Raw genomic sequence first — 15,729 nt, 5'->3', positions numbered from 1 at the left:
TATTGAAATATTTTGTTCAATAACAGATGCGTGCCGGTTACCAGGTATATTATTAAAGTTTGATATAAAATTATTTTTAGCGATCCAGAAGTCCGGATGAAAGTTTCTGTCTAAGGAGTCTTCCGACCAACGATGCCCAAAATAGTTACCAATATCAAGTGAGTCAGTTAAAATTTCATTGTTTGCTTCTATTGCAGAAATACGATGTGCCGTATTCTTTGTTGCGTGTATCTGTAGGAGCACAGTTTATACAGTTGGCCATTCAGCCCAAACTAGTTAGCCCTGACTATTTAGTTTGCTGTCAAATACATTATTGTGACATAAAATACAAAGGAAATCAAATCACAATAATGAACAATCTATTATGTTTGTTGTCAAAAGTTGTTAACAGAACTCTGAATGGCCAACTGTATAAACTGTGTGTAGGAGTTTTTTTATTTTTTGTAATTTCTGGCCGGCCTTTTAAAGCCGTAAAAATGTTGAATGTAGCTGCCGGCCATGAAAACAATGAAAGCGGAAACAGTTTTGCACACCGGGTCATGGTTGAAAAACAGTGCTGCCAATATTATTAATGCATGTAGGTTAGTGCTTAAGTAACGCACTCAAAAAAATACAGCTCTGCCTTCATGACAGAGCGAACAGATGTTTAGACAGAACAAAACCAAAACGAACGAAAAGAAATGTCGGAAAATTATGGAAATCAGGAAAAGGAGGGAAATTCAGCGTCCTTTTCCTTGATATAAAAGGGGAAAAAGACCAAACTCAGATTTTTTCATTTCCAAAGTGGTGCCGGCAAATTAAAACCCCCAAACTTGTGATTTAAAAATATAACCAACAAACTAGAAAGAAGTAAAAGAAAAAACACAGACATTTTGTGGGTGACGTAGGGGATGGAAGATACCAAGGAACGGTCCTGACCGGTTTTAACATGGCAAAGCCCAGGATTTATCTTGGTCCCTCTTTCATCCCAAGTGGACACTGACCTCCCCGTGGTGTCACCTGGGGAACTGCCTTTAACACCCGTTAAAGGTAGTGAGCTAACATGTGCCGCGCGTTCACCCATAAGAACGTTAAAAACTTGGGTTTGGGCGTCGGGTTAGTAACCCTCCCCTAGAAAAAACAGCCTACTATGAAAAAACGAAAGAAAAGAAAAACAAACCCCTCTAAAGTTGACGAACCCCGCAAACGTTTTAAGGACCATGATCTGCGAATCTGCACCTGGAATGTTCGCACTCTTTATAGAGAAGGTGCAGTCTTCGCATTGGCAGACGTACTTGAAAAGTACAAGACCGATATTACTGCCATACAGGAAATACGATGGATTGGGAAAGGCGTCACAACAACACCTAAAGGTGACGCACTGTATTATAGCTGCCATGACGTAAAGCATGAGTTTGGTTGTGGATTCGTAGTTAGTCGGAGACTAAAACATCTTGTATCCAGCTTCACTCCAGTGAATGAAAGACTTGCTGCAATTCGAATTAAAGCTAAATTCTTCAACATCAGCTTTATTTGCGCTCATGCTCCCACTGAAGAAAAGGATGAACAGACCAAAGATATATTTTACGAGCGCTTAGAAGAAACATATGACCGTTGCCCTGCCCATGACATTAAAATCATTCTAGGCGATTTTAATGCCAAAATTGGAAAGGAGAATATCTTTGGCCCAACAGTCGGGAAATTCAGTCTCCACAGTGAAACATCTGACAATGGTATGAGACTGATAGACTTTGCAGCTGCAAAAAACATGGTAGTTAGCAGTACCAGATTTAATCATCTCGATATTCATAAGGGCACCTGGCTGTCTCCAGATCAGAAAACAAGAAACCAAATTGATCATGTTGTGATAGATGGAAGACATTCATCGAGCGTGTTGGATGTACGATCGTTCCGAGGCGCAAACATTGATTCGGACCACTACCTTGTTGCAGCAAAGGTACGCACCCGCTTAAACGTAGCAAACAAAGTACGAACAGACACAACACGAAAGTTAGACATCGGTAAGCTGCAATCACAACAGATAGCCACAGCATATTCCACTCAACTAGCCCAATTGCTTAATCAAAGCCCTCCTCATCCCGATAACATATCAGCGCAATGGCAAAGCATTGCCCACTCCATGCAAACAGCCGCAAAATCCATACTTGGATACCAGAGACCTCCACCAAGGAATCCATGGTATGATGAGGAGTGTCGTGCTGCCACCGAAGAGAAAAATGCGGCATATAAGGCTACTTTACAATCCGTAGCAACGCGTAGCGCACGAGAGAGATACAGGGAGAAAAGGAGAGAGGAGAAACGTCTTTTCCGCAGGAAAAAGAGAGAGATGGAAAAGCGGGAGTGTGAAAAAATCGAGATGTACAGGAGCCAGAATGAAGTCCGAAAATTCTACCAAAGAGTCAAGCATCAAACTGATGGCTTTGGTACAGGCACATCCTCCTGTAGAGACCAGCAAGGTAATTTGGTAACTGATACAGATAGTGTACTCAGGATATGGAAAGAACATTTTTCAAATCTGTTGGTATCCAATAGCAGCGAAGACGACGAAGATACCACAGTCCCAATTCCAGAAGATGGTATTGAATGTATACCGCCCAGCCAAGATGAGGTAAAGACAGCAATAAATCGGCTGAAGAATAATAAGGCAGCAGGGGCCGATGGCTTACCAGCCGAGCTGTTCAAAACCGGAGGCGACACGCTGATAAGGTGTATTCATCAGCTAGTTAGCACCATCTGGCAGGAAGAACGAGTACCCGACGATTGGAACCTGAGTATCCTGTGCCCCGTCCACAAGAAGGGAGATAAGACTGTATGCTCTAACTATAGGGGCATAAGTCTACTCCCTATTGCCTACAAGATCGTGTCAGGGATATTGTGCGAACGACTAAAGCCAATGGTCAACGAGATTATTGGACCATACCAATGCGGCTTTAGACCTGGCAAGTCCACCATTGACCAGATATTTACCCTGCGGCAAATCCTGGAGAAGACCCAAGAGATGCAGATCGACACCTACCACCTTTTTGTCGATTATAAAGCAGCCTTCGACAGTCCGCTGCGCTCAAAGGTATTCCAAGCCATGTCTGAATTTGGTATTCCCGCAAAGCTCATCCGGCTTTGTAAAATGACTTTAACTGACACGAGGTCCTCAGTTAAAATAGGAAAGAACCTCTCCGAAGAGTTTGGTACCAAAAGAGGTTTCAGACAAGGAGACAGCCTTTCGTGTGACCTCTTCAACATCCTGCTAGAAAAGGTTATACGAGAGGCAAACGTCAAAAGAAGTGGCACAATCTACACCAATAGTCACATGTTACTTGCTTATGCTGATGATATAGACATCATGGGTCGATCAGTAAAAGAAGTAACTGATACCTTTATAAAAGTCGAAGGAGAATCTGCTAAAGTGGGTCTGGCGGTAAACGGTGAGAAGACCAAGTTGATGGTGTCGACGCGCAATGCGTCCATTGAGCTCGGACCGACTGTGGAAGTTGGTTCCTATAATATTGAGGTAGTAAAAGACTTCGTCTACCTCGGCACCTCCGTCAACACAACAAACGACATCAGTTGTGAAATAAGAAGAAGAATTGTATTGGCCAACAGATGCTACTTTGGATTAAGTAAGCAGTTTAAAAACAAAGCCACATCTCGTCAAACAAAAATAACGCTCTACAAAACACTGATACTACCCGTGCTGATGTATGGCTCCGAAGCCTGGGTACTTGCGCAAGCAGACATGGCAGTGCTTGGTGTGTTTGAGAGAAAAATTCTTCGAAAGATCTACGGACCAATCTGCGTTGACGGTGAATATCGACGTCGCATGAACCACGAGCTGTATCTGCTATACAACGACATGAATATTGTTAAACGTATCGAGATGCAGCGATTGCGTTGGCTAGGCCATATCAAAAGAATGAGCGATGATGAACCCACTAAAAAGGCGTATGAATACATGCCACATGGCGGTGCACGCAGAATTGGCAGGCCAAGGAATAGATGGCGCAAACAAGTGGATGATGAGATGACAAGGCGCGGTATTCCAGAGAGCAAAGCAACAAATAGAGAGGAATGGAGATCTCTTCTTAGTTCGGCCTATAGAACAAATGTTCTGTAATGGGCCAGCTAAGTAAGTAAGTACAGACATTTTGTTTTGCAATTGATGTGCTTTTTTTATTAAAGGACTTGAAAGTCTCGTTTTTGTAATTGTTGTGGGCGTGATAAAAATCTGTACGCCACTCAGCCAAACCAGACCTCCTCAGCCGTTACAAAGGAGGGGGTCAGCATCATTTATTTATAACGGCCGTAAATTGATTTGCAACCAAAAATTCCTTGATGTTTGAAAGACGGCAATAATTTTGATGTCGATTGTGTGACGATGTCAGATGAAAGCCACGGATGTCTATGGCATGTACATAACCATCTTTACCATTTGTTTGAGAGGCGTCCGCAAAACTGTGCAACGGCTGGTCACCTGAAATGAGAAAAATGAGAGAAGAAAACGAAAATAAATAAACTGCTAAGTACAAGAAATTAATTAAAAGGAAAATTAACATACAAAAATATTGATAACTAAAATTTTTATAATACATAACTAAAAGAACTAGGTTAAGTTGTGTTGTCCTATGTGTTTATTCTAATTATATTCTTTTTATTGATTGTGAGGGAAGTTAACGCCAATTTGTTTTAAATGCGAGTGTAGGGTTGCCCTTTAAAACGTTTAGCCTAAATTTCTATAAATTTGTTTTTTTTAGAGACAAAGAAATGAGTCTCAAAAACCACTAACAGAGCTCTATTAGGCAGGTCTTAATAATATTTAGGATTGGCCCAGGTTGGCCTAAAAATATGTGTTGCTATACGTAAAAAATGGTAATCTGAGAATTGACTCAATAAATAATTGTGATTGTTGGTGTTAAGTTTTCAAGTTAAAGATTCTTTAGGTTTAAATATGTTTAATTCATCAATAAATATGTTCTCTGTTTAATTGTATTGAAGAATTATGTTGTTCTAATTTTTGTTTGTGAGAGAGGAAAGGTAGTGTAGGCAGTCGTGAGGTAAGTGACTGTGGGATGTGGGGCCCTTATAATGATATTTGGTTATTGACGGACTTAAGGGTCAAGGATGGGCGGGCGAAGTGTAGGAGCACATTCATCAAGCTCCCCTGTTTCTAGTGTACTCGTGTTTGTAATCGTTTCATTTTATGTAGTAGTGTGTAGTCTTCTTTTTTAATTGTTCGTCCCCTAGGGCTACGGTGGAATGGGATGGAACCGCCCTGAAGATGGCACCCCTGAGCTAGTTGGTACCTCCCCGTAGCGCCACTGCAGGTGGCACGTAACATCTTACTAGAGATCCTGTTGATTTTTTGCCAGACTGTTGAAAGAGGAGTGTCTCTACTTATGGTTTTTGTAAATTTTTCAAAGCAAATCATTTTTTCCTTTTTGTTCTCAAACCTGAATTTGGCATTACTTTTTTTATAAGAAAGAAAATTTTCCATTGTCGGTCTTTTTTGGAAAATACGCCATTTTTTCACCTTATCTGTTCGGAGAATTGTAAGCTTATGATTCCACCAAGGGACAGAAAGCTTCTTTTTGTTTTGTTTTAAGGGTATACTTCGGTTTGCTGCATTTCTTATGCTTTTAGTGATTATAGCATTGACTTTGTTGACGTTTCCATTCAATTGCTTGTTTTTGAATTGTTCATCAGCTAATTGTTTGTACAAGTCCCAATTAGCGTTTTTGTAGTTATATTTGGCGATGGGTTTGCCTTGTGAGATATTCGTGGGAGTGGTGATATTAGTGATTATGGGGTAGTGATCACTATGGTACAAGGCTGGTAATGTAAAGCTTGATGTAAATGGTAGCAATGATAGTGAGCAACAAGCAATATCGATGTTGGAAAATGTATGGAAAGTGGAAAAATGAGTAGATTTTCCGTCGTTTAGAATGCATAAATTTTGTGTGTTTAGTGCATTTTCCAAAATAACGCCCCTTGTGTTGTTTTTGTTGGAGCCCCAAAGAGTATTCCAACTATTTACATCTCCAATCAGAATGGTGGGTGTATTTATGTGCTCGAAGAGTTCGAGTATATCGTTTTCATCAAATACCTCATTTGGATGAATATAAATTGAAATAATTGTAATTTTAATATGTAGAGTAACTTCTATTACAATATTTAAGATTTTTGATGAATTGAAGATTCGTTTGTGTGAAATGCTGTTTTTTATAAATACAGCTATTCCACCTTTGGCAGTTGTGTTGCCGATGTGATTGGATGAGTGTGAAGTAAATGTGTTTGGAGGTATTGGAGTCGTATTATATGGTATATGTGTCTCCTGAAGAGATATGAAATCTGGATTATGGTCTTTTATCAGTAACTGTAGGTCGATGTAGTTGTTAATTAATCCCTTTATATTCCACTGTGTAATTCTAAAATTAGACATGAGGATATAAATAAAGATACAAAAGTTAAAGCCGAAAACACAGTCAACGCCTGAGCAGTGCCACGCACCTTCCCCGGCAAAAGAATAAAGAAAAATTTGAACTTGGTCGCCTTTGTCTTCATTCCCCCGCCAGAAATGATGCATAACTCTACCCAGACGTTGATTGTGTCTTCGGCTCAACCGGAAGCATATTTATTCATCCATCATATCTAAATCTTTAGAATCCATTTCTGGTCTTCTTGATGTTATTTTTGCTGGTGTTGCTTTGTTTTCTGCTGTGTGTGTGATGTTTGTAGATACATTGTTTGGAGCATCTAAATTACTCCGAGAGAGTGTTTCTATTCTTGAGTGAAAATCTTTTATTATTTTCTCTCTATTTATTTGGTTTTGGTTTGATTTGGGAGAAGTGGTTTCTTTTGCTTTTGGAGTTGTGGTTTCACTTGCTTTTGAATTTGTGCTTTGAGTGTTTTGTTCGTTGAAAGTTGTTGTTATGATTTGTGTTGATGTTGTGGGTATTGATGATTTGTTGTTGGCTCTGCGTTCTGGGGCTATTTCTAATTCTTTGGTTATTTGGTCGTTGTTTGTAGGTTGTGATATGTTCTCATTAACGGTATTGTGTCTTTGCATTTTATTAATTCTCAATTTTCTCTCTGCGACTGCATTCTCAAGAGTCTCAGTTGGTATTTCAAAGGTCTCTGCTTTAGGGGCATCTTGTATTGCCTCTTTAAAGGAACATTTTTTTGTTGTTTTAATTTTTAAAATTTCTTTTCTTTGTTGAAAGAATGGGCACTTTTTGTTATTGGATCTATGCGCGTGATTACAGTTGGTGCATTCAATTTTTAAACAGGGTGTTGGATCGTGTTCAAGAGCAGAACATACTTCACATATGGGATTGTTTTTACAGAATTTTTTTGTATGACCTAGCTTGAAACAATTTTTACATTGTATAGGTTCTGGAACATAATCTCGGACTTTGCAGTTTATAATGCCAATATCAATACTATCTGGAGATCATAAAGATCAAAACTCAGGATACATGAGGAAGTGTTAAAAACTTTACCGTCATGGTATGATGTGATTTTTTTACATCCGACAACTCCTTGCGTTTTCAAACCATCGACAATTTCGTTTTCGGTAAGATCTGTTAGTAGGTCGCATCTTACAAATCCTTGAATGGTGTTTAGTTTGGGATGCAAACTGCATTCAATTTGGCAAATTCCAGCTAGATTTTTGGCTTTGATAAATCTGTTAGCCTGAGCTTCATTTTTTGTCAATATCAGTAAATTTCCGTCTCTTGTAATTACTGTTTTTAAGGTAGGTTCACTTGATATTCCTTTTATGGCTTTTGATATCAGAAATATATTGTATGATTTAATAGGTTTGTCTGGATCTGTGGTCTTTAGTATAACGTATTTTGGGCATGCTTTTCTAAGTCTCGGTTGAGCAAGTTGTGGATAATCCATGGAATTACCCAAACTGCATGTTGTCTGGTTCTTCGGTTTTTTCCTTCTGGGGGATGACCCCCCGGGATCCAAGATCCCATAATAGTTTCCTCCAGAGGAGGAAGACATAATGAGTTTATTTATCACCAAAGAATATTAGGCACCCTGTATGATGACAAAATAGAGTAAAGAGTATGTAATAGCAGTCAATTTTGTTAGGAGATGCGCGCGTAACACAAATCGACCGTTCACAATGAATGCTAAAGGTAGACTGACAATGCTTTATTTACATTAGCTTTGTTCCTCTACTTTTTTAATGGTAAGAGTGGTAAAAGAGAAAAGTGTCAAAATTGTTCAAAATTGCTCTCTCATGAACATTTTTACCAGAAAAGTAAAGGAACGGAAAATGGTAGATCCGGCAGCAATGTCAGAAAAAACATAAAAAAAATCAATTTTCGTCTTTTATTTCACAGTTTTTAATTTAGTGTTGTCAGTGTTCGACTTTTTCTTCGGTTTTTCGTCCATTTTGTGAAATAATCGTCAAACAAAAGTCGAAAAATCAGTTCTGCCATTTTCTACCTGCAGGAAATTTGCTGGTAGCCTGTGGTAGAAGAGAAAGCCATTTTCGCTTTCTCTCCCCTCTCACTCTCTTAAAAATTGCTTTCAGTTTTGCCACTTTTCGGGGTTAAGGAACGCTTTGCAGGTTAAAAATGGTAACCTCAGGTAAGTAAAGGAACACAGCTTTTATTACACTTATTCGGAAGCGACTTTAATTACTAAGCACGCAGCTTGTCTCTAGTTAGCACGCAGCTATTCTTTAACCGTTCTGTTCAGTGAGGCGCTTAAAACACAACTAACTCAATTTTAACTTTCCTACCACTATTTATACCCCAAAATCTCCCTGTTCTAGAGTCCTCTAGAACACGTATGGCAACACCTCGAATCTGTGCAGCGAACACACAGACGCACATTCGCACTAATGGGTACTTTACACGATATGTTTTTTACATATGAGTTGTCACTTTGCATACACATTTTGTACGGGAGAAGTGACAACTCATATGTAAAAAACATACCGTGTAAAGTACCCATAAGGGGTAGTTTACACTATATGTAAATGTCATATGACACGAAATAAAAACATTCCATATCTACCCACGCAGGCAATGTGGAGACGTAATTTTATTACATTTTTGCTGGTGTGGACGCACAAAGTAAATGACGTAAGGAAAATCCCCAATATTGCACATATTAGCGACTATATAATAGGTGTGTACGATAACCCAATAATTTGTACAAATTCGTACAAATTTTTGCTGAATGCTGTTCGATAACAAAATTATCCAGCAAAAGAGAGCGAGTTTGGAGAGATTTTTGGAGAGTTTTGTGACTGAGAACTTGCAAATTTTTGCTGGGAAAATTTGTCCCGCAAAAATTTGCAAGTCTGATCAGCTGACTTTTAATCACCTGTTAAATGTAAACAACTCGAAATGTTAAAATTGTTGACCAAGAAAATTTCACAATTGTAAATTTTTTTAGATTCTAAAGCTTTCTGTATAGGATTAAAGCATTAAATAAGTAAACTGCAATTATAAAATTTATGTTTTTGTTCCGTTTGGTTAAAAATATCGAAAGAAACAAAAACAAATTTCATACATTTTCGGAAACAGCTGACTTTCTTGCAAGTTTTTGCAAAATGCTGTTCGATAACTTTCTGCATTTTTTCTTGCTTGAGAGAGTAAAATTCACTGAGAGAGGTTGCTGGAACTGACTGAGTAATTATTGCTGGGAAAGTTATCGTACACACCTAATGATGAAAAATTTCATGTCATGTGACATTTACATATAATGTAAACTACCCCTAAGCGAACAACCAAAGGAAGCTGCTGGTGTATATCGTAAAACAACTTCGGCTGTACTATACAATGAGAGCAATGAGATAGTGACTGAAATTAGCGAGAAAAAATAATTTGGAAAGACTATATACAAAAGCTCTTTACAGATGATAAAAGATCATGCTACGAAAATCAATCCACGCAAATATTGTCTGGAACGAACATAACGAATTCTGAAGTAGAATGGGCCATTAAATCTTTGAGTGACAAAAAAGCAACTGGGCCTGACGAGATACCTTCAGAAATATTAAAACTCATTGATGGAAACAATCTACAACTATTTACCAAACTTTTCAACCACATATATGACACAGGACAATTTCCACAAGACTGGCTGAAGTCCACGTTTATAGCAATACCGAAGAAAAGCCATGCCAAACGATGCAGTGACTATAGACTCATAAGCCTTATGAGTCATAGATTAAAGATATTCCTTAAAATAATTCATAATAGGATATATGAAAAATGCGAGAAATCAATGGGAGATACACAATTCAGATTTAAGGAAGGAAAAGGCACACGAGAAGCTTTGTTTTGTATCCAAGTTCTTATACAAAAATGTCGGGAAGTTCAGAAGGACGTATTCATATGCTTCATCGACTACGAAAAAGCCTTTGACACGGTACAACACGATAAGCTGGTCGAAATAATCAAGTCTATTGGAATAGAAGACAAAGAAATAAGATGCATAAAAAGTTTATACTGGCATCAAACTGCCCAAATTGATGTCAACGGAGATACAACAGAAGAAATAATGATATTCAAAGGAGTTCGACAAGGATGTGTCTTATCTCCACTACTATTCAATATATATTCTGAAAAAATATTTCAAGAAGCATTTTTAAATATTCAAGAAGGTATAAAAATCAGAAATAAATATATGAACAACATCCGATACGCCGACGACACCACTATTCTGGCTGATACTATGTCGGGACTACAAAGTATTATGAACAGACTCACTGAATATAGCGAAAAATATGGGCTAAAAATTAATATCCAAAAGACTAAGTTCATGGTGATTAGTAGAAAGAATTCGCACACGGACACATCTTTAAAAATACATAATGCTATGTTTACATTTACGAAATCCACTTGATTTCATCTGTCAAATCCATAGGTTAAACGTCAAATGAAATCCAATGGATTTCAGATGAGATTTCATTTGACGTTTGAGCTATGGAATTGACAGATGAAATCGAGTGGATTTCGTAAATGTAAACTTAGCATAACTCTACTATTGAAAGAGCAAAATGTTTTAAATACTTAGGCGTTCTAATTAATGAGGAATGGGACAACAGCAAAGAAATTAAATGCAGAATAGAGATGACAAAGGACGCGTTTTCCAAATATAAAAAAGTGTTAACAAGCCATAACATAAACATTGAAACAAAGACAAGATTCGTTAAAAATTATATTTGGTCAGTACTGCTATATGCAGTTGAAATTTGGACCATTAAAGCTTTGGACATTAAAAGACTCGAGGCATTTGAGATATGGGTTTACAGAAGAATACTAAAAATACCCTGTACAGCTCACATATCGAACGAAGAGGTTCTCAGAAGAATGAACCGCACCCGAGAACTTACAACGCATATTAAAAAGCAAAAGAGTGCATACCTAGGACACATTATGAGGAATCCCAAATATAAACAACTCCAATTAATTCTCCTAGCAAATATAGAAGGTAGATATTCCAGAGGTAGAAAAGAAACAACCTGGCTCAAGAACATACAGCAATGGACCGGATATCTTAACGCAGACCACCTTATCAACACATCACGAAATAGAGAACTCTTTAGTCAAATCATAAATAACATTTAATGAAAATAGAAACTATGTAATTGTATGATCGCTAATATTCGAAAATCGAATAAGCAAATAAAGAAGAAAGAAGAAGAACAACCATACTCACATACATACATGGGGGGAATACAATTGGACGACAAGCACAGTAATGACGTAACTACAACAACAAACAAATGCAAGAAATAAAGAAGTAACAAACTAAAAAATAATTACATGATTATGGCAAAACAAAACAAAAGCACATCAATGAAAGGTAATACCCCGTTTATATATAACCGGATTTAACAAACCGACTGGGTTTTAAATGTCAATTCCATTGCTTATATTTCAAACAAATCCTTATAAAGAAGGTTAACCCTGCAAAAAGCTCTAATATAAACAGCATATAAAGAACTAGAATGATGAAGAGATTTCTACATGGTAGTTGTTGTTGTTGCTTAAATAAAGTAACTGCGTAATAAAACTTTACGTTACAATTCAAATTTTTAAATTAACGGAAATTAACAGTACGTTTACATATAACTGGATTTAACAAACCCACTGGGTTTCAAATGTCAATTCAATTGCCTTTATTTCAAATAAATCCTCATAAAGAAGGTTAACCCTGCAAAAAGCTATAATATTAACCCAGTGGGTTTGGATTTAAAATGTCAATTCCATAGCGCAAACGTCAAATAAATCCTCTCGAAGTGGGTTAACCCGGCAAAAAACTCTAGTGTAACCGCACTATTATAGTACGTTTATATATAACCAGTTTTAACAACCCCACTAAGTTTCAAATGTCAATTCCATTGCTTATACAGTTGAACCCATATTATCCGGGAACCTCCATTATCCGTGATAGAAAAGAAATGTTGACTTTGTTACATTTCCTCCATTTTTCGTTATAAACTTCATTACACGGCATTAAAAGAACACTTTCCAATTAATTTGATTATGCAAACAAAAGGTAAACAAACAAAAACTGGAAATTCTCCCATATTACACAATTTGTGTATTTATGATATCACAAAAACCATGGGACAATGTCAATTCAGATGAATGTGATGATGATATTAAGTATCTTTTAAAATTTTGGTGGATTGCCGTAACAAACTTAAAAAAATGGCAGATTTTCATATTATTGTACGATACTATGCCATTTTTACTTCAAAATATGTTCAAAAACTGCATAAAAGCTTTGCCTCCATTATCCGGGAAAATCGATTATCCGTAATGCCTCTGGTCCCGACCATCTCGGATAATCGAGGTCCGACTGTATTTCAAATAATAGCACGGATACACTACAGCTTTTTGCCGGGTTAACCCACTTCATGAGGATTTATTGCTTAATCTGATCAAATCTGACCAGATTTGCCATACAAAAATTAAATCCTCTACCAACTGGGTTTATTTTAAATCCGGCACAAATCCACCAAAAATACAATGTTGTATTCGATATTTGTGCAAAAAAATCCAACTTTACTCAAAAAGTACCAAAAGTTGCAACTGTTTTTGCAACAGAGTTTGTCGTGTTTTACACGTTTACGGTTGGTCGCATGAGATTTTATGGAGTTAATAAATCTAAAGTTATTTGAAAATCATAAAATTATTTTTTTTTTTAAATTATACACTTTTTTTACAAAAAGTACGCTTGATACCATGATACAAAAATGCATCCTTGTGTGTAAAATATACCAATATGAGCAATGAGGGGGCGATATTTCATACGAGAAATTGTAAAACACGACTTTATTAGTTATTTTGTATGTATACCCAGCAAAAAGTTTGCATCCGCGGATACAGTTAAATCACTAGAACAATTGCCGCTGGAGTACATCTTTTCCTATGAATTCACCTATGAATTTTACAAGAGAAGACAAAATTATTTGCGTTTCGTGAATTACAGCAATGTTCATAACTTTAGTTTGTATTTATTTATTTTTTATAAAACAAATTCTTAGAATTTTACAGCTATACCTAATTTAATTCGTGACGTACAAAAAATATTCACCTACCTAACACAACAACGGTCTCTGAGCGTCCGTATTACCCAAATACATTGAATCCGAAATCCCATTTCAAACACAAGATCCGCGACCAACTTATTTAAATGTTTTCATTCGTAAAATAAATAATTTTCCCTTGCAATGAATTGTATTTCATGTTTTGTTGGGCTCATGGCAGAACTACCAGGTAGTGGTATCACACCAGCTGATCGAATATGAAAAGTCAAATCCCTTTATAAAAAAATTATTTTTGTTGTAATTTCCCCAACAACATAAAGAAAGTTTTGACATAACATATTCAAAATTTTACGATGCCACTACCTGGGTAATTGTGCCATGGTTGGGCTTTTGTTTTCAAAATACAAAACACACACATAAGTTTCGTTCCCGTACTTTTTAATAGTAAAACTCGTAAAAGAGAGAACTGCAACAAATTTTTTCTCACACACAAGTTTTTTGAAATAGTTCGGGAACGGAAAAATTGAAAATACGTCAAAAACACTGGAACAAATGTCAAAGTCGGCGTATCAGCCAATCAGACGCCGGCAACATGTTACTATTTTTTTACTCGCCCAAATTTGTCGTGTAAAAAGTTTTTAAAGAGAGCGTCATTCAGCGCCATTTTTGTTTAAAGAGAAGTGAACATTTTACAACTTTTTTGTGTACGGGAACGCTTTTTCGAGTAAAATGTGTAAAAGTCGTAAAAATTGTAAAAACTTTTTAGTTCTGGAACACAGCTATACATACATACAATAACATATCGTACGTTCTGTCAAAGTTGAAAATGTTCAAGTACGGTTACACAGAGTTTTTTGCCGGGTTATAGCTCATTTAGACTAGCCATAAATCCTCGACTGGAGTTAATAAATCCAGAACAAATCTCATTGCATTTAGATATACATTTTGGAGGATTTAAATGGCAGTCAGCTGATTTTTGTTCATAGCACAATTACCAAGGTAGATGCACCAGCCCATATGATCGAATTTGAAACGTCAAAAGAAATTGAATTTGTCTCAAAAACATACCATGGTAGAACAAGAAAAGGTAGCAGCAATACCCAGCTGACTGAACTGGGTTGTAGTGTTAGTGTCAAATTCCATTCGACATTTTATGTATTTATTTCTATGTTCGATGTATATTAGGGATATATATTTTTGAAGAACAAATTTATTCATCAGAAAAAAAAACTATTTCCCATAAAGACGGCTTCATATCATTGACATGTAACCTCCTCCAGGTCCGAACCACATGCCGCACACTAAAACATCGCTTATAGAGGCGGTACAATATTTGTTAATATGTGTGGTATTTTGTTAAACTTGAAATAAATAAAGCCCTAATAAACATGTGCTTTTTTGTTTTCAAAAGCAAATGATTGAAACATCTTCTCTTTTTTCAATGAATTACCAGCGACCCGAAACATTTTTGCAAGTATTCTACTTTCTGCGAGAAATTATGCATTTAGTGGAATGATATGGAAACATTCAAATTGAAAATCTAACGAGTTTTCATTCATGTTTTCCAAAATATTCAATCAAATGTGAAAAAATATTAGTTTTTTATATTCCAATAATTTATAGACATTTCCTTGTTTTGTTTACATTTACGTTGACACTAAGGTTTACAAACAAAAACAAATTCCTTTGTGGTTGTTGTTCGAGTTGTATTTGTTGTAGTATTAACTTTACCTTGTATTTGTTCTACCATGAAAACATACGTCAAATTACAAATTTATTCCTTAATACTGAAAATGTTAGCACATTATGCTACTAATGCTAACTAAATAGCAAATAAATAATTATTTTATCGCAGTTTGCCCATCTAAAATAAATAAACGAATTATTTTATCGTTTATACATCGTAAATATTATGCTTGGTTTACATTTACGAAATCCACTCGATTTCATCTGTCAATTCCTTTGTGTATACGTCAAATGAAAACTCATCTGAAATCGATTGGATTTCATTTGACGTTTGAGCAATGGAATTGACAGTTGAAATCGAATGGATTTCGTAAATGTAAACATAGTATTAGTCTTGGTAGATTAAAATCAACTTTATATATCAAAGCTAATTTAATTTTTTCGACTTGTTTAAAAATTTTCACATTTTAAATTATTTTTGCTGTAGCAATTCACCGATGCATCTATCTTGTTTCTTG

At 36.3% G+C, this 15,729-nt stretch overlaps 1 long non-coding RNA gene across 1 annotated transcript; it reads left to right on the top strand.

Moving 5' to 3' along the window:
• Positions 1–436: 436 nt before the first annotated feature.
• Positions 437–4,988, top strand: LOC141405333 (uncharacterized). The gene is made up of 2 exons (XR_012413179.1): positions 437–849; positions 4,177–4,988. It is a non-coding gene; the product is annotated as an uncharacterized lncRNA (long non-coding RNA).
• Positions 4,989–15,729: the final 10,741 nt, after the last annotated feature.

The sequence above is a fragment of the Musca autumnalis genome, unplaced genomic scaffold (genome assembly GCF_047663935.1).
Source record: "Musca autumnalis isolate F117 unplaced genomic scaffold, ASM4766393v1 scaffold_5, whole genome shotgun sequence".
Classification (NCBI taxonomy): Eukaryota; Metazoa; Arthropoda; class Insecta; order Diptera; family Muscidae; genus Musca; species Musca autumnalis.
This window is presented reverse-complemented; position numbering and strand designations above follow the sequence as displayed.